This window comes from Salmo trutta, chromosome 16 (assembly GCF_901001165.1).
Source record: "Salmo trutta chromosome 16, fSalTru1.1, whole genome shotgun sequence".
Taxonomy (NCBI): Eukaryota; Metazoa; Chordata; class Actinopteri; order Salmoniformes; family Salmonidae; genus Salmo; species Salmo trutta.
The window spans coordinates 12,271,170-12,293,997 of NC_042972.1; positions in this window are offsets into that span (position 1 = coordinate 12,271,170).

Sequence of the window (22,828 nt, forward strand, 5' to 3'; positions counted from 1 at the left end):
TTCACAATAATTACCTACTCTCACAGTGGTCCACTACCTACTCTCTTTTTCACAATAAGCTCACAGTGGTCCACTACCTACTCTCTGTTTCACAATAATCATAGAGTGGTCCACTACCTACTCTCTTTTTCACAATAAGCTCACAGTGGTCCACTACCTACTCTCTGTTTCACAATAAGCATAGAGTGGTCCATTACCTACTCTCTGTTTCACAATAAGCATAGAGTGGTCCACTACCTACTCTCTTTTTCACAATAAGCTCACAGTGGTCCACTACCTACTCTCTGTTTCACAATAAGCTCACAGTGGTCCACTACCTACTCTCTGTTTCACAATAAGCATAGAGTGGTCCACCACCTACTCTCTGTTTCACAATAAGCATAGAGTGGTGTGTAACTATAGCTAGGTGGCCTTTGCTCTCCTCTCGTCTCATCTTTGCTCGTCTGGTCTCCTTTCCTTTCGTCTCCCAAAAATTAGAAGCTTGCAATTTGCTGCTAGAACTTCTTCTACGAGGATAGACTTCTTTCGCCCAGGGACTATGGCATCCCGGGATGTTGAAGTTTGATAAAGGCGTCTCAGATCTATTTTCTCTGCAGTCTGAGTATGGTCCAGAAGGCTGCCTCTCTCTGGGTGTGCTGCCAATGCCTCTTTGGCTTGGCCATTACGCCCCTGGTACAATTTGGGAATAATGAGCCAGAGAGGACACACAGACGTCTACTGTTCGAGAGGTCCTTTACTCTATGTTCTTCTGCGTTATTATCTCAGATTTCATTATTTTGTGAATCGTTAATCAGATCTCTCAGAAGCTAGTTTGGTATCCTGATTAATTTAAAAGTTGTAGTGGTACTCCTGCACTGCACTGCCCCTGTGATAACCCCAAATTTACTAACTGACAATTCAGTTTATACAAACATCCTCCCATAGATGGTATTTGACTCCCATCTTAAACCCTCTGCTCAAGCATGCTGTAATAACTAAACCTAGGAGTTAAGTCATTCCTTTCGTTGTGTATTTAGGCACATTTTTGAATCTATGGCTTATTTTACAGACCCTGGTTCGATCTTGGGCTGTATCACAATTGGCCCAGCGTCGTCCGGGTTCGGGGAGGGTTTAGCCAGGGTAGGCCGTCATTGTAAAATAAGAATTTGTTCTTAACTGACTTGCCTAGTTAAATAAATATTTAAAAAATCTCATATGCCTTTGCCATTTTTTTTTACTTCTACCCATGGATTTTGATTGTGCCAGTATATCATGGGAGGACTGTATGTGCAGTGTGGAGTGCTCAGATACTCCACAGAGTATACACTCTTCTGTGTAGAGATACAGCAGATACTCCACAGAGTATACACTCTACCGTGTAGCGATACAGCAGATACTCCACAGAGTATATACTCTACTGTGTAGACACAGCAGATACTCCACAGAGTATACACTCTACTGTGTAGAGATACAGCAAATACTCCACAGAGTATACATTCTACTGTGTAGATACATCAGATACTCCACAGAGTATACACTCTACCGTGTAGCGATACAGCAGATACTCCACAGAGTATACACTCTACCGTGTAGATACAGCAGATACTCCACAGAGTACACACTCTACTGTGTAGATACATCAGATACTCCACAGAGTATACATTCTACTGTGTAGATACATCAGATACTCCACAGAGTATACACTCTACCGTGTAGATACAGCAGATACTCCACAGAGTACACACTCTAACGTGTAGATACAGCACCATAGCGCCTGGCATCCTACCTTCACATTTGCTCGGCCACATTCCGAGGCAAGGCCCCTAAGGGCCCCAACATTGGCATAGTCTTCAAGGCTCAAAGCTCACCTCATTTCCAAGCTCTGGCGATTGTGAATCGGAAAGTAGCTTTTCATCTAAGCCGATTTCCGGTAGCCACAGACACCGTAGAGAAATGTTGGCCAAATCCGCGTTTTAAATGTCAGCTCAAACCTCGGGATAGTGCTAACATGACCTGTGATCTCTAAGCATCCAGCAGGCCTCTTCGGAACTCGAAGCAACAATTGTATTTCCTCCTCCAGCCAAGGATGATAGGGGGATAAAGGCTGGTGTTTGCTTTTCTCTATGAGGCCTCTGAGCGCTGGGCACTTCTCTTGAGTAAACCTTAGCCGGTGGACCACGGCCTGTTCTGTTTGCTTATAATGGAGAAAGTTTATATTCTCTTCTGCCCATTCTCCTTCTGCTGTACACCCATAGAACAGATGAAGATGGAAAAAGAACAGCAATTCTAAAACGTATTGTTGAATTTACTCAATATGATGTCAAATTTGATGGATTTACGAAAGGTGTCTGAATAATGTTATCATGGCATACATGTTAGGGGCATTATCACCAGTTTGAGGTAGTCTTGAGGTCAGCAAGCAGAGATAACTATTTGATGTTTCAGATCAAACAGTCAGATGAAGATAAAAATATGGTGATATCCATCAACCAGCGACTCCATAGTATCATGTCTGTAGCCTTGAGGATAGGAGAGAATTTCATTTGCACCCAGCAATATCCTCCAGGGATTGGTAACATGCCTCTGGGCTCAAGAGGAAAGCCAGTGTCACTGGTAGGGGCTGGGCTGAAAATGATTGAAATCTCTCCACAAAGGGCCCCTTTTTTCACTGTATTGTGTTTCACTGAAATTAGAAAGCTTCTGCTTCTGTCACGGGTTGATTTAGAATTCTTTCTGAACTTTTGCCGTGATTGGCCACCGCGGCATTGTGGGAAAAACAGTGCTATACTATGGTGACTGTCACTACCCCGTGTGACACCTCTTATCTCCCGTAACAGAAACGAGCTCTAATCATTTCCAGTTAAAATATTTTTTTCTCCAGTGTAGAATTATAAGTCTAAATGGAGTGGAAGAATTAGACATGCTTTACCATTTGCATTTAACGAGGTGGCCAGGGTCTTTTGCTGGGGTCACATCGAATTTTGGAAATGCATCATTACATCATATACCTTGGCTTTCATTTTGCACATTCGGCCCACCATCACTCAACGTTATGCGACTGGGAAAACCAAACTAATTGGACACCTCCAACAAAAATGAGCAGCGCTTCAAACAGCCGCCCCCGCTTCACCTTTTCTTACCCATAAGACCTTGGCTGTTAGAACTCAGCGAGTGTGAGGAAGGCGGAAAGGAAGGAGGAGGAAACCTTGTCTAGGTGGGAGGTTCACAGACAATTCACTTTCTGACCGGGGTTTCGGGAGTGACCTCAGAGATTATATAATATGGATTTGGAGGCACAAACATGCCGCCCTTTGCTAAAGTGAGAGAGGGGAGAAGGTAATTAAGTCTGTAGAGACTGGTGGATCTGATTGGAGCTTTTTAAAGAGCCAACGTTTCATTACTCATTCACCTGACTTGCTTGTAACTTAGTGTGATAGACAAGTTTTGTTCTTTCGAAACGGATCATTTCTGTGAAATATTTAATGATGTTATTGATGATGTAGAAGTTTTCTCAAACTGAAGCCCAGGACCATATAAACTTAATCTACCGACATAACACGTCTCTTGGATTTTCACATTTGTCAGACTTTTTCCCAGAAATATTATCTAGTTCATTACTTTAACACACACTAGCAATGTGTTGCTAATGGCTCTCACTTACCCCTTAGAAAATATAATTGTTGGTTGCTTCTAGACAGTGATACTAGTCTCATAATGTTCTTGTTATCTCTCTCTCTCGCGCATACACACACACACAAGGAAACCATTAATTATCCGATACGAAGGAGGGTCATGAAAATTATCCCAGATGAATGGATTTATGGTAAGATAATTAAGTTAAGGCAAGTTAATTAAGTTAAGATAAGACAATTGAGTTAAGGTAAGATAATTAAGTTAAGGTAAGACAATCAAGTTAAGGTAAGATGAACAAAACAAGATGTATGAAATAATTCAGATATTAATTCAAAATGTGGGGCCCGTCTGAATTTGAATAGACATACCATGTATTTTGCGAGAAATTGCTAATTTGTGTTTCTTCCTGCAAAGGGCACTACATTATTTCTGTCTCGTTTGACAAGTGTTTATTGTTGCCCGTAGTCGACTGAAGGTTACCTGATATATTATGTGGAATACTTGTAGCATAATGACGAAGAAAATATAAAGGCAATCAATCAACCTTTGTGTCTTCACACAAAGCCTGTCTTGAGGTTTATGGAAATGTAACAGTGATGCTACTCTTATGGAGAGGTCTTCACCAATAGATAAATAAATAGCTTTTTCTTCATGGATTGAAAACGACTCTATCCTACCTAAATATAATTTTGTTGAGACCTGTTCATTTTATTGATTCCCCTTGATCGCCACTTTGCCAGATCTTGAAGAAGTTTTCCCAGATAAAATAAGCAAGCTTTTCTTTTAACATTATTTTACATATACTCCTGTGACTTTCACATCTTTCCTCGTTCACACTTCATGAGTATCAGAACTCAGGGTAAGACCCAGATGCAGACAGCTAGAGTCACAGATGTTTATTGACCCAAACAGGGGGCAGGCAAAAGACAGGTCAAAGGCAGTGTTGTGTCTTTACTATCCTTAAATGTGACAAAATTATATGACCTGCTATTTCATCAAATCGATTACCTAACGTTTAATTGATTATGCGAGTGAATTAAATCATGCAACAATTAAACCATTAATAACCTGGGGCTCCACGGAAGCATTCATTTATATAGAGCGGTTATCTCCCGAATCAACTCTCTTAAAGATCTGAAGATCTTTTATATCAAGAGCAGTCAATTATTAATCAAATCAAATTGTATGAATCACATGCGCTGAATACAACAGGTGTAGACCTTACAGTGAAATCCTCACTTATGAGCCCCTAACCAACAATTCAGTAAAAAAAAATACAGATAAGATTAAGAAATAAAAGTAACAAGTAATTAAAGAGCAGCAGTAAAATAACAATAGCGAGACTATATACAAGGGGGTACTGGTACAGAGTCAATGTGTGGGGACACCAGTTAGTTGAGGTAATATGTACATGTAGGTAGAGTTATTAAAGTGACTATGCATAGATGATAACAACAGAGAGTAGCAGCGGTGTAAAAAAAGGGGGGGTGGGCAATGCAAATAGTCTGTGTAGCCATTTGATTAGTGTTCAGGAGTCTTATGGCTTGGGGGTAGAAGCTGTTTAGAAGCCTCTTCGACCTAGACTTGGCGCTCCGGTACCGCTTGCCGTGCAGTAGCAGAGAGAACAGTCTATGACTAGGGTGGCTGGAGTCTTAGACAAAAATGTTGGGCCTTCCTCTGACCCCGCCTGGTATAGAGGTCCTGGATGGCAGGAAGCTTGGCCCCAGTGATGTACTGGGCTATTCACACTACCCTCTGTAGTGCCTTGCGGTCGGAGGTCGAGCAGTTGCTATACCAGGCAGTGATGCAACCAGTCAGGATGGTCTCGATGGTGCAGCTGTAGAACCTTTCGAGGATCTGAGGACCCATGCCAAATCTTTTCAGTCTCCTGAGGGGGAATAGGTTTTCTCGTGCCCTCTTCATGACTGTCTTGGTGTGCTTTGACCATGTTAGTTTGTTGGTGATGTGACAACAACAACAATGAACTTGAAGCTCTCAACCGGCTCCACTGTAGCTCTTTATTTTTTTAACATTTTATATAACCTTTATTTAACTAGGCAAATCAGTTAAGAACAAATTCTTATTTACAATGACAGCCTAGGAACAGTGGGTTAACTGCCTTGTTCAGGGGCAGATCAACATATTTTTACCATGTCAGCTCGGGATTCAATCCAGCAACCTTTAGTTACTGACCCAATACCTGCCGACCCAGGTAGCCTAGCCCTGGTAGCCTAGCCCTGTCGATGAGAATGGGGGCGTCCTCGGTTCTCTTTTTCCTGTAGTCTACATTAATCTCCTTTGTCTTGATCACATTGCGGGAGAGGTTGTTGTCCTGGCACCACACGGCCAGGTCTCTGACCTCCTCCCTATAGGCTGTCTCGTTGTTGTCGGTGATCAGGCCTACCACTGTTGTGTCATCGGCAAACTTAATGATGGTGTTGGAGTCATACCTGGCTTTGCAGTCATGAGTGAACAGAGAGTACAAGAGGGGACTGAGCTCGCACCCCTGAGGGGTCCCTGTGTTGAGGATCAGCATGGCAGATGTGTTGTTACTTACCCTTACCACCTGGGGGCGGCCCGTCAGGAAGTCATGGATCCAGTTGCAGAGGGAAGTGTTTACTCCCAGGGTCCTTAGCTTATTGATGAGGTTTGAGGGCACTATGGTGTTGAACGCTGAGCTGTAGTCAATGAATAGCATTCTCACATAGGTGTTCCTTTTGTCCAGGCGGGAAAGGGCAGTGTGGAGTGCAATAGAAACTGCATCATCTGTGAATCTGTTGGGGTAGTATGTAAATTGGAGTGGGTCTAGTGCTTCTGGGATAATGGTGTTGATGTGAGCCATGACCAACCTTTCAAAGCACTTCATGGCTGCAAATGTGAGTGCTACGGGTTGGTAGTCGTTTATGCAGGTTACCTTAGTGTTCTTGGGCACAGGCACTATGGGGGTCTGATTAAAACATGTTGGTATTACAGACTCGGACAGGGAGAGGTTGAAAATATCAGTGAAGACACTTGCCAGTTGGTCTACGCATGCTCGCAGTACACGTCCTGGTAATCCGTCTGGCCCTGCGGCCTTGTAAATGTTGACCTGTTTAAAGGTCTTACTCACATCGGCTGCAGAGAGCATGATCACACAGTCTTCCAGAACAGCTGGTGCTCTCGCATGTTTCAGTGTTATTTGCCTCAAAGTGAGCATAGAAGTAGTTTAGCTCGTCTGGTAGGCTCGTGTCACTGGGCAGCTCTCGGCTGTGCTTCCCTTTGTAGTCTGTTGTGGTTTGCCAGCCCTGTCACATCTGACGAGCGTCAGAGCCGGTGTAGTACGATTCGATCTTAGTCCTATATTGACACTTTTCCATGTTTAATGGTTTGTTGGAGGGCATTGCGGGATTTCTTATAAGCTTCCGGGTTAGAGTCCCATTCCTTGAAAGCGGCAGCTCTAGCCTTTAGCTCAGTGTGGATTTTGCCTGTAATCCATGGCTTCTGGTTGGGGTATGCGCGTACGGTCACCGTGGGGATGACGTCATCGATGCACTTATTGATGAAGCCAATGACTGATGTGGTGTACTCCTCAATGCCATCGGAGGAATCCTGGAACATATTCCAGTCTGTGGTAGCAAAACAGTCCTGTAGCTTAGCATCTGCTTCATCTGACCACCTTTGTATTGATCTAGTCACTGGTGCTTCCTGCTTAAACATTTGCTTGTAAGCAGGAATCAGGAGGACAGAATTATGGTCAGATTTGCGAAACGGAGGGCGGGGGATAGCTTTGTATGCGTCTCTGTGTGTGGATTAAAGGTGGTCCAGAGATTTTTTTCCTCTGGTTGCACATTTATCATGCTGATAGAAATGTTGTAAAACGGATTTAAGTTTCCCTGCATTCAAGTCCCCAGCTACTAGGAGCGCCACCTCTGAGTGAGCATTTTCTTGTTTGCTTATGGCGGAATACAGCTTATTCAATGCTGTCTTAATGCCAGCCTCTGACAGTGGTGGTATGTAAACAGCTACAAAAAATACAGATGAATACTCTCTAGGTAGGTAATATGGTCTACAGTTTATCATGAGATACTCTACCTCAGGCGAGCAGTAGCTCGAGACTTCCTTAGATATCATGCAACAGGTTTTATTTACAAAAATACATAGTCCACCACCCCTTGTCTTACCAGACGCTTCTGTTCTATCCTGCCGGTGCAGCGTATAACCAGCCAGCTGTATGTTGATAGTGTTGTCGTTCAGCCACATTTCCTATGAAGCTTAAGATATTGCAGTTGTGAATGTCCCGTTGGTAGTTTAATCTTCCTCGTAGGTCATCTATATTATTGTCCAAAGATTGCACGTTTGCTAGCAGAATGGAATAAAGTGGGGGTTTATTTAGATCGCCTACAAATTCTCAGAAGACAGCACGCCCTCCAGCCCCTTTTTCTCCGCCTCCACTTCACGTAAATCATGGGGATCTGGGCCTGTTCCCGAGAAAGCAGTATATCGTTCGCGTCGGCCTCGTCAGACTCCTTAAAAGAAAAAAATATTCTGCCAGTCCTGATGTCAGGAAGTTATTTTCGGTCATAAGACATGGTAGCAGCAACATTATGTACAAAAAAGTAAAAAAATAAACAAACAAAAAAACTATCGGTTGGGGGAACGTAAAACGTCTGCCTTCTTCTCTGGCGCCATCTTTACCTTCAATCAGTCTATCAGTCTCATCTGAACGTTGTAAAATTCTTGGTTATCTGCACGAACCCTAGCATAAATTATGAATCAGCAACATACAAACTAACTAAACAATCATAGAAGTACATAACAAACAAACAGTAGATATTGGTTACTAACAATGATGGAAAAGTCCCTAGTGGGCTAAGCCCATATGATGGCATGGTAGACAAAGGGAAGGGGGTGGGACCGAGAAAGAGCGGGACATACATAGAGGATTACTACACTCAATGGAATTGCTAATACTTTACTCGAATGACCCCTCATTCGAAAAGAAATTGCAATGCATATTTAAGCCCGAACGTCTTCTCTGTTGGAATCCGGTCAGTCTGCTCGAGAGAGTCGACAGAAAAGTCTCTGGTTGTGTTCCCCAAAAGTCACAGTCTGTCTTTCGTAGTTGTAGGTGGTTAGAATGAATACTTCAGAGTACCATTCAAAAATGTTTTCATAACATAGATGGTTCAGCGGTTGTCGGTATTCTTGTTCTAGGTTCACGTAATTTCTAGCTGCAGACTAGTAATTTGTGTCATATAGAATTTGCTCCTTCTGTAGTGAATCCATAGTCTCAGAGTGTAACCATTTCCAGCCGTGTAGCCAATGCTCCACATGGGATGGTTTCCGAGTCTTATGGTTTGCGTGCTCTTAACCTGTGAGTATAACAGAACTCATATGGCAGGCAAAAACCTGAGAAAAATCCAAGCAGGAAGTGGAAAGTCTGAGAATTGTAGTCCTTCTTTTGATTCTCTATTGAAACTACAGTGTCTTTCTGAAGGCGTTGCACTTCCTAAGGCTTCCATTGGCTGTCAATAGCCTTCAGAAAGTGGTTTGAGCATTCTCCTGTCACTGGGCAGATAATAGGAGCTCAGTTACTGAGTGGACTGCCTGGAGACAAAGGGATTGGATATGCTCGGTCCCGCGAGCGCACCGTTCCTTCTTTTTCATCTTACATTTACATTTACATTTAAGTCATTTAGCAGACGCTCTTATCCAGAGCGACTTACAAATTGGTGCATTCACCTATAATATCCAGTAGAACAACCACTTTACAATAGTGCATCTAAATCTTTTAAAGGGGGGAGGGGGGGTTAGAAGGATTACTTTATCCTATCCCAGGTATTCCTTAAAGAGGTGGGGTTTCAGGTGTCTCCGGAAGGTGGTGATTGACTCCGCTGTCCTGGCATCGTGAGGGAGCTTGTTCCACCATTGGGGTGCCAGAGCAGCGAACAGTTTTGACTGGGCTGAGCGGGAACTGTGCTTCCTCAGAGGTAGGGAGGCGAGCAGGCCAGAGGTGGATGAACGCAGTGCCCTTGTTTGGGTGTAGGGCCTGATCAGAGCCTGAACGTACGGAGGTGCCGTTCCCCTCACAGCTCCGTAGGCAAGCACCATGGTCTTGTAGCGGATGCGAGCTTCAACAGGAAGCCAGTGGAGAGAGCGGAGGAGCGGGGTGACGTGAGAGAACTTGGGAAGGTTGAACACCAGACGGGCTGCGGCGTTCTGGATGAGTTGTAGGGGTTTAATGGCACAGGCAGGGAGCCCAGCCAACAGCGAGTTGCAGTAATCCAGACGGGAGATGACAAGTGCCTGGAACCTCAGAGACTCCCTACTGCAAGAGTCTCCCGACTTTGCAGGCCATGGCTGAAAAACAGTAGCGCATTTGGATAGTGGTCGATCTGAGAACAATGAGACTGCGGAGCTCGTGCTCGAGACTCCACCATGTTTACATTTTCTGTCTTTGAACGAAAACTGAGTTTCCCGGTCGGAATATTATCACTTTTTTAAGAGAAAAATCGCATAAAAATTGATTTTAAACAGCGTTTGACATGCTTCGAAGTACGGTAATGAAATATTTTGAATTTTTTTGTCACGAAACACGCCGGGCGCGTCACCCTTCTTTACCCTTCGGATAGTGTCTTGAACGCACGAACAAAACGCCGCTATTTGGATATAACTATGGATTATTTGGAACCAAACCAACATTTGTTATTGAAGTAGAAGTCCTGGAGTGCATTCTGACGAAGAACAGCAAAGGTAATCCAATTTATCTTATAGTAAATCTGAGTTTGGTGAGTACCACACTAGGTGGGTGTCAAAATAGCTAGCCTGTGATGGCCGGGCTATCTTCTCAGAATATTGCAAAATGTGCTTTCACCGAAAAGCTATTTTAAAATCGGACATAGCGATTGCATAAAGGAGTTCTGTATCTGTAATTCTTAAAATAATTGTTATGTTTTTTGTGAACGTTTATCGTGAGTAATTTAGTAAATTCACCGGAAGTGTTCGGTGGGAATGCTAGTCACATGCTAGTCACATGCTAATGTAAAAAGCTGGTTTTTGATATAAATATGAACTTGGTTGAACAAAACATGCATGTATTGTATAACATAATGTCCTAGGAGTGTCATCTGATGAAGATCATCAAAGGTTAGTGCTGCATTTAACTGTGGTTTTGGTTTTTGTGACATTATATGCTAGCTTGAAAAATGGGTGTCTGATTATTTCTGGCTGGGTACTCTGCTGACATAATCTAATGTTTTGCTTTCGTTGTAAAGCCTTTTTGAAATCGGACAGTGTGGTTAGATTAACGAGAGTCTTGTCTTTAAAATGCTGTAAAATAGTAATATGTTTGAGAAATTGAAGTAATAGCATTTCTAAGGTATTTGAATATCGCGCCACGGGATTCCACTGGCTGTTGACTAGGGTGGGACGCAAGCGTCCCACCTAGCCCATAGAGGTTAATGTCTTGGGCCAGATCGTACTGTCACGCGGAGCGGAACAGGTCAACCCAAGAGCAGACTCAGACGAGGAGACTGGGATGAGGTAACCAAGGTATTTATTTAAACACAGGGGGAAGATTGAGTGCAGGCCAGGGGAAGCTCGGGTGGGTTGCTGGAAACCAGGTGCAGAGGCTGAGGCTGGAATGAGAGGTGTGGGGACAGGGTAAGCCGGTCCAGAGGGGAATCCAAGGGAACGTAGAGTGGGGAATTCAGGACAGAGTAGCAGGACTGACGAGAAGTCGGACTGGAGACAGGGACCAGAGTCAAGGCAGGCAGAACTGTAGCGGAGAGGAAAACAGCGTCAGGTACAGCTCCCTACAGCAAGAGTCTTTCTACCTCAAAATCTCCGTACCTCAGTCTCCCTACCTCACAGTCTCCTTACCTTAAAGTCTCCATACTGCAAGTCTCCCTACCTCAAAGGCTCCCTACTGCAAGAGTTTCCCTACCTCAAAGTCTCCCTAATGCAAGTCTCCCTACCTTAAAGTTTCCCTACTGCAAGAGTATCCCTACTGCAAGAGGCTCCCTACTGCAAGAGTATCCCTACCTCAAAGGCTCCCTACTGCAACAGTCTCCCTACTGCAACAGGCTCCCTACCTCAGTCTCCCTACCTCAGAGTCTCCCGACCTCAAAGTCTCCCAACCTCAGTCTCCCTACCTCAAAGTCTCCCTACCTCAGAATCACCTTACCTCAAAGTCTCCCTACTGCAAGAGTCTCCCTATCTCAAAGTCTCCCTATCTCAGTCTCCGTACCTAAAAGTGTCCCTACCTCAAAGTCTTACTACTGCAAGAACTCCCAACCTCAAAGTGTCCCTACTTCAAAGTCTCCCTACGGCAAGAGACTCTACTACAAGAGTGTCACTACCTCAAAGGCACCCTAATGCAAGAGTCTCCCTACCTTAGAGTCTCCCTACATCAAAAAATCCCTACTTCAGAGTCTCCCTACTGAAAAAGTCTCCCTACATCAAAGTCTCCCTACCTCAAAGTCTCCCTATTGCAAGAGTCTCCCTACCTCACAGTCTCCCCACCTCAAAGTCTCCCTACCTCATAGTCTCCCTACTGCAAGAGACGCTCAACTGTAAGTGTCTCACTACCTCAAAGTCTCCCTACTGCAAGATGCTCCCTACTGCAAGAGTATCCCTACTGCAAGAGGCTCCCTATCTCAAAGTCTCCCTACTGCAAGAGTCTCCCTACCTCAAAGTCTCACTACTGCAAGAGTCTCCCTACCTTAAAGTCTCCCTACCTTAAAGTCTCCCTACTGCAAGAGTCTCCCTACTGCAAGAGACTCCCTACCTCAAAGTATCCCTACCTCAAAGTATCCCTACCTTAAAGTCTCCCTACCTCAAAGTCTCAATACTGCAAGGACTCCCTACCTCAAAGTATCCCTACCTCAAAGTGCCCTACTTCAAAGTATCTCTACTGCAAGAGACTCTCTACTGCAAGAGTCTCCCTATCTCAAAGTCTCCCAACCTCAACGTTTCCCTACAGCAATAGTCTCCCTATCTCAAAGTCTCCCTACCTCAGAGTCTCCCTACCTCAGAGTCTCCCTACCTTAAAGTCTCCCTACCTCAAATTCTCCCTAATCCAAGAACTCCCTACCTCAAAGTATCCCTACCTCAAAGTCTCCCTAATGCAAGAGACGCTCAACTGCAAGAGTCTCACTACCTCAAAGTCTCCCTACCTCAGGGTCTCCCTACCTCAAAGTATCCCTACCTCAGTGTCTCCCTACCTCAACGTTTCCCTGTCTCAAAGACTCCCAACCTCAAAGTGTCCCTACCTCAAAGCCTCCCTACCTAAGAGTCTCCCTACCTCAGTCTCCCTACCTCAGAGTCTCCCTACCTCAGAGTCTCCCGACCTCATAGTCTCCCTACCTCAGTCTCCCTACCTCAAAGTCTCCCTACCACAGAGTTCCCCTACCTCAGAGTCTCCCTACCTCAGAGTGTCCCTCCTGCAAGAGTCTCCCTACTGCAAGAGTCTCCCTACTGCAAGAGTTTATTTAGAGAAATGGAAAGAAAGATTACCATCAACCCTAAAAAATTTGATAAAAATATGGGTGAAAAAGAGTGTGGAAAAACACTTGGTTGCTCTAGCTCACTCTCTAGTCCTGCATCAGAGCAGATCAATCCGGGTCATTGGTCTTGTTTCCTCCTGGCTAGCCTGTCAAGTTGAATATGTATTAACTGGCCTTGCCTGGGGCTCCCGTTAAAATATATCCGTTTGTGGAGGGGACTTGCCAGTTGACTCATGTGGACCTTTTCCAGCTGCCTATCCGTAGTCCAGCGCAGCATCAGCTGCCTATCCGTAGTCCAGCGCAAGCGTCCCACCTAGCCCATAGAGGTTAAGTGTAGTGCTGTGTATACTATAAGAATAACTAACTTAATTAGTTTCCCAAATAATAAATCCTTATATACACAGCAAAATCAAAAGTGTTAAATGTACAGTACCAGTCAAAAGTTTGGACACACCTGCTTTTGTTACTATTTTCTACATTGTAGAATAATAGTGAAGACATCAAAACTATGAAATAACACATATGTAGTAACCAAAAAAGTGTTAAACAAATCAAAATATATTTGATATTTGAGATTTTTGAAAGTGCCACCCTTTGTCTTGATGACAGCTTTGTACACTCTTGGCATTCTCTCAACCAGCTTCACCTGGAAGGCTTTACCCACATTCTTGAAGGAGTTCGCACATATTGTGAGCACTTGTTGGCTGCTTTTCCTTCACTCTGCTGTCCAACTCATTCCAAACCATCTCAATTGGGTTGAGGTCGGGTGACTGTGGAGGCCAGGTCAGCTGATGCAGCACTCCATCACTCTCCTTCTTGGTCAAATAGCCCTTATACAGCCTGGAGGAGTGTTGGGTCATTGTCCTGTTGAAAAACAAATGATAGTCCCACTAAGCGCAAACCAGATGGGATGGTGTATCGCTGCAGAATGCTGTGTTAGCCATGCTGGTTAAGTGTGCCTTGAATTCTAAATAAATCACCAACAGTGTCACCAGCAAAGCACCCCCGCAACATCACACCTCCTCCTCCATGCTTCACGGTGGGAGCCACACATGCAGAGATCATCCATTCACCTACTCTGCGTCTCACAATGACACAGGGGTTGCTACCAAAAATCTCAAATTTGGACTCATCAGACCAAAGGACAGATTTCCACCAGTCTAAGGTCCATTGTTCATGTTTCTTGGCCCAAGCAAGTCTCTTATTATTATTGGTGTCCTTTAGTAGTGGTTTCATTTCATCAATTCTACCATGAAGGCCTGTTTCACACAGTCTTCTCTGAACAGTTGATGTTGAGATGTGTCTGTTACTTGAACTCTGTGAAACATTTATTTGGGCTGCAATTTCTGAGGCTGGTAAGTCTAGTGAACTTATCCTCTACAGCAGAGGTAACTCTGGGTCTTCCTTTCCTGTGGCAGTCCTCACGAGAGCCAGTTTCATCTTAGCGCTTGATGGTTTTTGCGACTACGCTTGAAGAAACTCACATTTCCTGAAATTTGACTGACCTTCATGTCTTAAAGTAATGATGGACTGTCATTTCTCTTTGCTTATTTGAGCTGTTCTTACCATAATATGAACTTGGTCTTTTACCAAATAGGTTTATCTTCTTTATACCACCCTTACCTTGTCACAAGACAACTGATTGGCTGGACTAAACTGGACTCACTTTGCTTAGTGCTGAAGCTGTTACACATTCTCGGTGTATGTCACGACTCCCGCCGAAGTCGGCCCCTCTCCTTGTTCGGGCGGCGTTCGGCGGTCGACGTCACCGGCTTACTAGTTACCACCGATCGATGTTTCACTGTTCGTTTGGTTTTGTCTTTATTGTGTACACCTGTTTTTGATTTCCCTAATTATGTTCATTATTTAACCCTCTGCCTTTCCTGTTTGTCTTGTCCGTGATTGTTTCCTGTTTTGTGGTTGTTGGTGTTTTTTTTAAACCATGTTATTTTCTGTGAGAAGTTTATTGATAATTTTGAGTAAACACGTTTTGTTAACACTTATTCCTGTGTCCTGCGCCTGACTCCTCTACTTCTCAATAGAAACCATTACAGTGTACGAAATTAACACCTGTAGTGTTACAGTAAAATAAATGTGGGTGTTGTTTTAACACCGTGTGGTGTAATGCCTATTTTACATATTTCCCAGGGTGCCTTTTCTTTTCGAGCGAGTTGCATTTTTTGGATGGCTAAAACCATGATTTGGTCAAACAATAAAGTGCATTATGCTCATGTCCTGCTGCTGTGATGAGCGAGCCACTCTCCTTCCCCCCATGTTCCTGAGAGAAAAATGCTTTCTGAGCGTATACCATTTGAAAATGCAATTGCGGGAAAAACACAGCTTTAGAAGCTTCGTCCTCGTGTCCCTCTCGAAGAGAGGAGGGTTTCAGCTTTCTGTAGGTACACATTTTATTTTTCAATTCTAAATATTCAGTTCAATAGCAACTATTTTACAACCAAGATATTTTATATGGCTTTGAGTTATATGTAAGGTCATTTAGTTTTTGTACATGGTCATACCTAGTTATAATCATAGGTGAGTACATAAGATGCTTCATTTCTGCAGGTGATCTGTGTATCTGGTCAAAATGAACGATACAGGTCCCCCTCTGATGATATGTTTAACTTAATATTATATCTCCAGGGAGACCTGGATTCAAATAAATACTTTTTTTTAGATTTGCCCCAGAATTACCACTTTTCTGAGAATACACACCAATACAGATCTCTCTGTAGATTCAGAGTGTATCTGAATTCTGTATTGCAGTTATATCAAGTATTTATACCATTGACAGACTTTTCATACCATTGACAATTTTTATATGGACAAAAATAAGGTCTTTTTTTTTTTTTTTACACAGTCACACAATATGTGGTATAGAAAAGTACACTCTTAGGAGCTTTATCTTGGCATATTATCTGTCTATCTAGTAAAAATCACTGATTCAGGTCCACCTCCACCCTCTGGTGGTATGGATGACTTGATATTATGTCTCCAGAGAAACCTAGATTGAAATAAATGTCCTAACTATCAAATTACAATTGGTGGAATTAGGTGTTTTTCTTCCTCAGATCACCTTCCACACAGGCTCTGAGAAAGGCACAAGCTGAAACGTAAGTGTGTGGTTTAGTAACATGCTGCTACATACACAAAGCTTCAACTGCAAATCATATTCAAGTGAGTGCTTGTCCTTTTTTCATTTTTCTCAGACATATTTTCACCATCCCTTGGTGTCTCAGCCACAACATCTTGAGTTTACTGCAGGGTTTAGTCTTCTATGACAGACCGTTGTTTATTATTGGTGCCTGAAGTGAAATGGATTGTACCAAGGTGCTACAGATGTAGGATCTTAATTTGAGCCAGTTTGCTACAGCAGGAATACTGCAGCAGCAGGAATACTGTAGCAACAGGAAATGCAAATTATGTGAATTATAATTCATGGACATTTTTGTAGGGGTTGACACAAGAAAGTTATCTTGCAACAAGATCCTACATCTGTATTAGAATTCGAGTTGACTATCAAGAGCTCAATTGTTGGTATCATTATTGCAGTTAAATCACAATAGAACACAGTTTGTGTTCTATTTGTGTTCTATCTTTCTTTCAAGTATCCCCTAACTATGAGGGTAATCCAGAATGCCTGAATTCAAATGGGAAATTCATATTGTGTTCAAAGCAGCGTACTGTTAAAAAGTGTTATTGAAGGATTCAAGAAACACGTGCAGTAATTATAAGGAAGGCTATACAACTAAACCTGCCAACAAACTATATATTACCCTTGTTACGGTTGGTGAACTAATCATAGCATTTCACTCTCTAATTGACTACACTAGAGGACAGATGGTTGATATCTTCTGAAGCTAAGGGGTTATGGTATCCGCTTTCCAATTTGCGTCACGGGGGGTGGGGGGGGTCAAATGTTATCTTTAGCTATTTCTGAGTTTGGTGTGTATGACATGATTTTAGGAGTATTTTGTTGCACATACTGATGTAATGTTCATGGTGAAATATTAAAACTAAAGCAAGGCCAAAGGAGCCAGGGCCATCTCATATTCTCTGTGAGCCTGACTGGCCATCACACACCCAGGTATGCCCTTTTCTCTGTGAGCCTGACTGGCCGTCACACACCCAGGTATGCCCTTTTCTCTGTGAGTCTAACTGGCCGTCACACACCCAGGTATGCCCTTTTCTCTGTGAGTCTAACTGGCCGTCACACACCCAGGTATGCCCTTTTCTCTGTGAGCCTGACTGGCCATCACACACCCAGGTATGCCCTTTTCTCTGTGAGTCTGACTGGCCGTCACACACCCAGGTATGCCCTTTTCTCTGTGAGCCTGACTGGCCATCACACACCCAGGTATGCCCTTTTCTCTGTGAGCCTGACTGGCCATCACACACCCAGGTATGCCCTTTTCTCTGTGAGCCTGACTGGCCATCACACACCCAGGTATGCCCTTTTCTCTGTGAGCCTGACTGGCCATCACACACCCAGGTATGCCCTTTTCTCTGTGAGCCTGACTGGCCATCACACACCCAGGTATGCCCTTTTCACTGCATCAATTTGTGAGTACATTTAATGGACACTTGGCTGCAGTTAGTATTACCAGTGGTGGGACTAACAGTATTTTCCCTAAAAAGGGCGCTCCTATCAGAATAAACCAGCCTGCCCTTCCCCTGGAAAGAAGCCAGTCTCCACTCTCTATTGTGGGAATGACATTCCACTTTATAAGGAGGGGTGATCAATTGCCCCATCGCTTGTCTTTTTGCATTCATGCCAGCTCAGTGCTCGGAATGAGACGCCCATTCTTAAATAAGGGCATTTAGTTAATTGTGAGGCAGAGAAAGCAGACTGGCATTTGTCTGGTGCGATGCAGGGCATAATCATCTGGATCGGAGGCTGAGGAGCGGAGACAAGGGCCATTATGTGCTGCCGGTGTGGACCCTTCAGGAGGAAATGACACAGAGAGCTCAGACTGAACGAATAACGATCAAACACTCCTTGGTGACATCATGAAATAAAAGATTCCAAATTAAAAACGTACACCCAAGGCCGAATTGATGGCCCTGCTAAGCTCCGAGCAGGCCACTCCACCCCGGCCCGATATTAAGGAACAGTAATTAATCAAAGTTTTATACTTTTAATTGAACTCTAGGTTCGTTGAGAATGAGAGAGAGTGATGATTTCCACATTATGCTGGAGACAATTAGCCGAGTGTCAAGTGGGTTGTATTATTATACTTAATCCGTCCCTCTTCAGAGCGGCGCCGGTCAAACACTATATATACACAAAAGTATGTGGACACCCCTTCAAATTCTTTCAGCCACACTCGTTGCTGACAGGTGTATAAAATCGAGCACTCAGCCATGCGATCTCCATAGACAAACATTGGCAGTAGAATGGCCTTACTGAAGAGCTCAGTGACTTTCAACGTGGCACCGTCATAGGATGCCACCTTTCCAACAAGTCACTGTCAAATTTCTGCCCTGCTAGAGCTGCACGAAAGCCTAAGACCACAATGAGCAATGCCAAGCATCAGCTGGAGTGGTGTAAAGCTCATCGCCATTGGACTCTGGAACAGTGGAAATGCGTTCTCTGGAGTGATGAATCACTCTTCACCATCTGGCAGTCTGACGGATGAATTTGGGTTTGGCGGATGCCAGGAGAACGCTACCTGCCCGAAGCATATTGCCAACTGTCAAGTTTGGTGGAGGAAGAATAATGGTCTGGGGCTGTTTCTCATGGTTCGGTCTAGGCTCCTTAGTTCCAGTGAAGGGAAATCTTAACGCTACAGCATACAATGACATTCTAGACGATTCTGTACTTCCAACTTTGTGGCAACAGTTTGGGGAAGGACTTTTCCTGTTTCAGCATGACAATGCCCCTGTGTACAAAGTGAGGTCCATACAGAAATGGTTTCTAGAGATCGGTGGGGAAGAACTTGACTGGCCTGCACAGAGCCCTGACCTCAAGCCCATCAAACACCCTTGGGATGAATTGGAATGCCTAATCGCCCAATATCAGTGCCCTACCTCACTAATGCACTTGTGGCTGAATGGAAGCAAGTCCCCGTAGCAATAATTAATGGCCGATTAATTAGGGCCGATTTCAAGTTTTCACAACAAACGGTAATCGGTATTTTTGGCCACCAATTTTTTTTTTTATAATATTTTTTAACTAGGCAAGTCAGTTAAGAACACATTCTTATTTTCAATGACGGCCTAGGAACGGTGGGTTAACTGCCTTGTTCAGGGGCAGAACAACTGATTTTTACATTGTCAGCTTGGGGATTCAATCTTGCAACCTTATGTTAACTAGTCCAACGCTCTAACCACCTGCTTTACATTGCACTCCACGAGGAGCCTGCCTGTTACTCGAATGCAGTAAGAAGCCAAGGTAAGTTGCTAGCTAGCATTAAACTTATCTTATAAAAAACAATCAATCAATCAATCATAATCACTAGTTAACTACACATGGTTGATGATATTACTAGTTTATCTAGCCTGTCCTGAGTTGCATATAATCGATGCGGTGCGCATTCGCGAAAAAGGACTGTTGTTGCTTCAACGTGTACCTAACCATAAACATCAATGACTTTCTTAAAATCAATACACAAGTATATATTTTTAAACCTGCATATTTAGTTAATATTGCCTGCTAACATGAATTTCTTTTAACTAGGGAAAATGTGTCAACTCTGCAACAGAGTCAGGGTATATGCAGCAGTTTGGGCCGCCTGGCTCATTGCGAACTGTGTGAATACTATTTCTTCCTAACAAAGACAGCCAACTTTGCCAAACGGGGGATGATTTAATAAAAGCGCATTCGTTGCACGACTGTACCTAACCATAAACATTAATGCCTTTCTTAAAATCAATACACAGGAGTATATATTTTTAAATCTGCATATTTAGCTAAAAGAAATCCAGGTTAGCAGGCAACATTAACCAGGTGAAATTGTGTCAGTTCTCTTGCACTCATTGCACGAAGAGTCAGGGTATAAGCAACAGTTTGGGCCGCCTGGCTCGTTGCAAACTAATTTGGCAGAATTTTATGAAATTATGACATAACATTGAAGGTTGTGCAATGTAACAGGAATATTTAGACTTATGGATGCCACCCGTTAGATAAAATATGTAACGGTTCCGTATTTCACTGAAAAAATAAACGTTTTGTTTTCAAAATGATAGTTTCCGAATTCGACCATATTAATGACCAAAGGCTCGTATTTCTGTGTGTTTATTATATTATAATTAAGTCTATGATTTGATATTTGATAGAGCAGTCTGACTGAGCGGTGGTAGGCACCAGCAGGCTCGTAAGCATTCATTCAAACAGCACTTTCGTGCGTTTTGCCAGCAGCCCTTCGCAATTCTTCAAGCATTGCACTGTTTATGACTTCAAGCCTATCAACTCCCAAGATTAGGCTGGTGTAACCGATGTGAAATGGCTAGCTAGTTAGCCGGGTGTGCGCTAATAGCGTTTCAAACGTCACTCGCTCTGAGAGTTGGAGTAGTTGTTCCCCTTGCTCTGCATGGGTAACGCCGCTTCGAGGGTGGCTGTTGTCGATGTGTTCCTGGTTCGAGCCCAGGTAGGAGCGAGGAGAGGGACGGAAGCTATTCTGTTACACTGGCAATACTAAAGTGCCTATAAGAACATCCAATAGTCAAAGGTATATGAAAAACAAATCGTATAGAGAGAAATAGTCCTATAATTCCTATAATAACTACAACCTAAAACTTCTTACCTGGGAATATTGAAGACTCATGTTAAAAGGAACCACCAGCTTTCATATGTTCTCATGTTCTGAGCAAGGAACTTAAACATTAGCTATTTTACATGGCACATATTGCACTTTTACTTTCTTCTCCAACACTTTGTTTTTGCATTATTTAAACCAAATTGAACATGTTTCATTATTTATTTGAGGCAAAATTGATAGTATTTATGTATTATATTAAGTTAAAATAAGTGTTCATTCAGTATTGTTGTAATTGTCATTATTCCAAATAAATAAAACAGGAAAAATCGTCCGATTAATCGCTATCGGCTTTTTTGGGCCTCCAATAATCGGTATCGGCGTTGGAAAACCATAATCGGTCAACCTCTAGTTCCAACATCTAGTGGAAAGCCTTCCCAGAAGAGTAGAAATTGTTATAGCAGCAACAGGGGACCAACTACATATGAATGCCCATGATTTGGAATGACATGTTCGAAGAGCAGGTGTCCACATACTTTTGGTCATGTAATGTATTTCGTTACAAAACACTTGGTGGAAAGCGGAGGTTTCGGGTATCTGGGAGAAGTGGGAGGTCGTGGTGGTTGGTTTGACCTGCTGGGTGAAAATGGTGTCCAGTGTATTTGGAAGAATAGGGAAAGTGGATATTTTGACTTGCTACCTGTATGACACGTGATCCATACCTGATTTACAGATCAAAATTACTTCTTTAGCCAGTCCATATTTTCATTGCCAAAAAGGTCTTGATTAGTGTGTAGGGTGCTGTCTATGGTGCTGATAGAGCGCAATGGAAATTTTGCGCCAATCTGTAACTTCCTTGTCAAACACACTCAATGGTTTCGCCATTTGAACTTTTATGTTTATTGTGGTATAGCATGATTTAAGAAGAATACCATATAATTCCAAAGCAAGAACCAAATGACGCCCCTGGGTATCGCTACATGTTGGTATGTTTCATCATAGAAATAGATCAAATTCTATGCTTTTCCTGGTAGACTTTTGCTTTTCCTGGTTGTAAATGAACATGTACGCATTGGAAACCTGTTTATAGTAGGCCGGCATTGCTTAATTCAGTGGTTCCCAAACTTTTTATAGTCCCTTACACCTTCAAACGTTCAACCTCCAGCTGCGTACCCCCTCTCGCACCAGGGTCAGCACACTCTCAAATGTAGTTTTTATTGACAACATTGTAAGTCTGCCACACACACACTGTATGAGAAACATAAGAATGAATGTGAATTTTTGTCACAACCCGGCTCGTGGGAAGTGACAAAGAGCTCTTGTAGGACCAGGGCACAAATAATAATATAACAATAATCAATAATTTTGCTCTTTATTTAACCATCTTACTTAAAAAAACGTATTTGTTCATCGAAAATTGTGAATAACTCACCACAGGTTAGTGAGAAGGGTGTGCATGAAAGGATGCACATAGATCTGCAATGTTGGGTTGTATTGGAGAGAGTCTCCATCTGAAATCATTTTCCACACATAGTCTGTGCCTGTATTTAGTTTTCATGCTAGTGAGGGCCGAGAATCCACTTTCACATTGGTACGTGGTTGCAAAGGGCATCAGTGTCTTTTAACAGAGAGATTTTCCAAGGCAGGATACTCTGAGCGCAGCCAAATCCAGAACCGCTTGTTGCAATTTCGATGGGGCTCTCTTGTTCAGATATCGGTAAGTGGACTGGAGGCAGGGCATGAAAGGAATAACCGAATCCAGTTGTTTGTGTCTTCCGTTTCGGGAAAGTACCTGCGTAATTGCGCACCCAACTCACTCAGATGTTTCCCTATATCACATTTGACATTGTCTGTAAGCTTGAGTTAATTTGTGTGTTGTCCTTGTTAATGCAGACAGAGAAAAGCTCCAACTTCTTATTCATAGCCTCAATTTTGTCCCTCACATTGAATATAGTTGCAGAGCGTCCCTGTAATCCTAGATTCAGATCATTCAGGCGAGAAAAAAAAACAACTCCCATGGCTTATTTTTCAAAT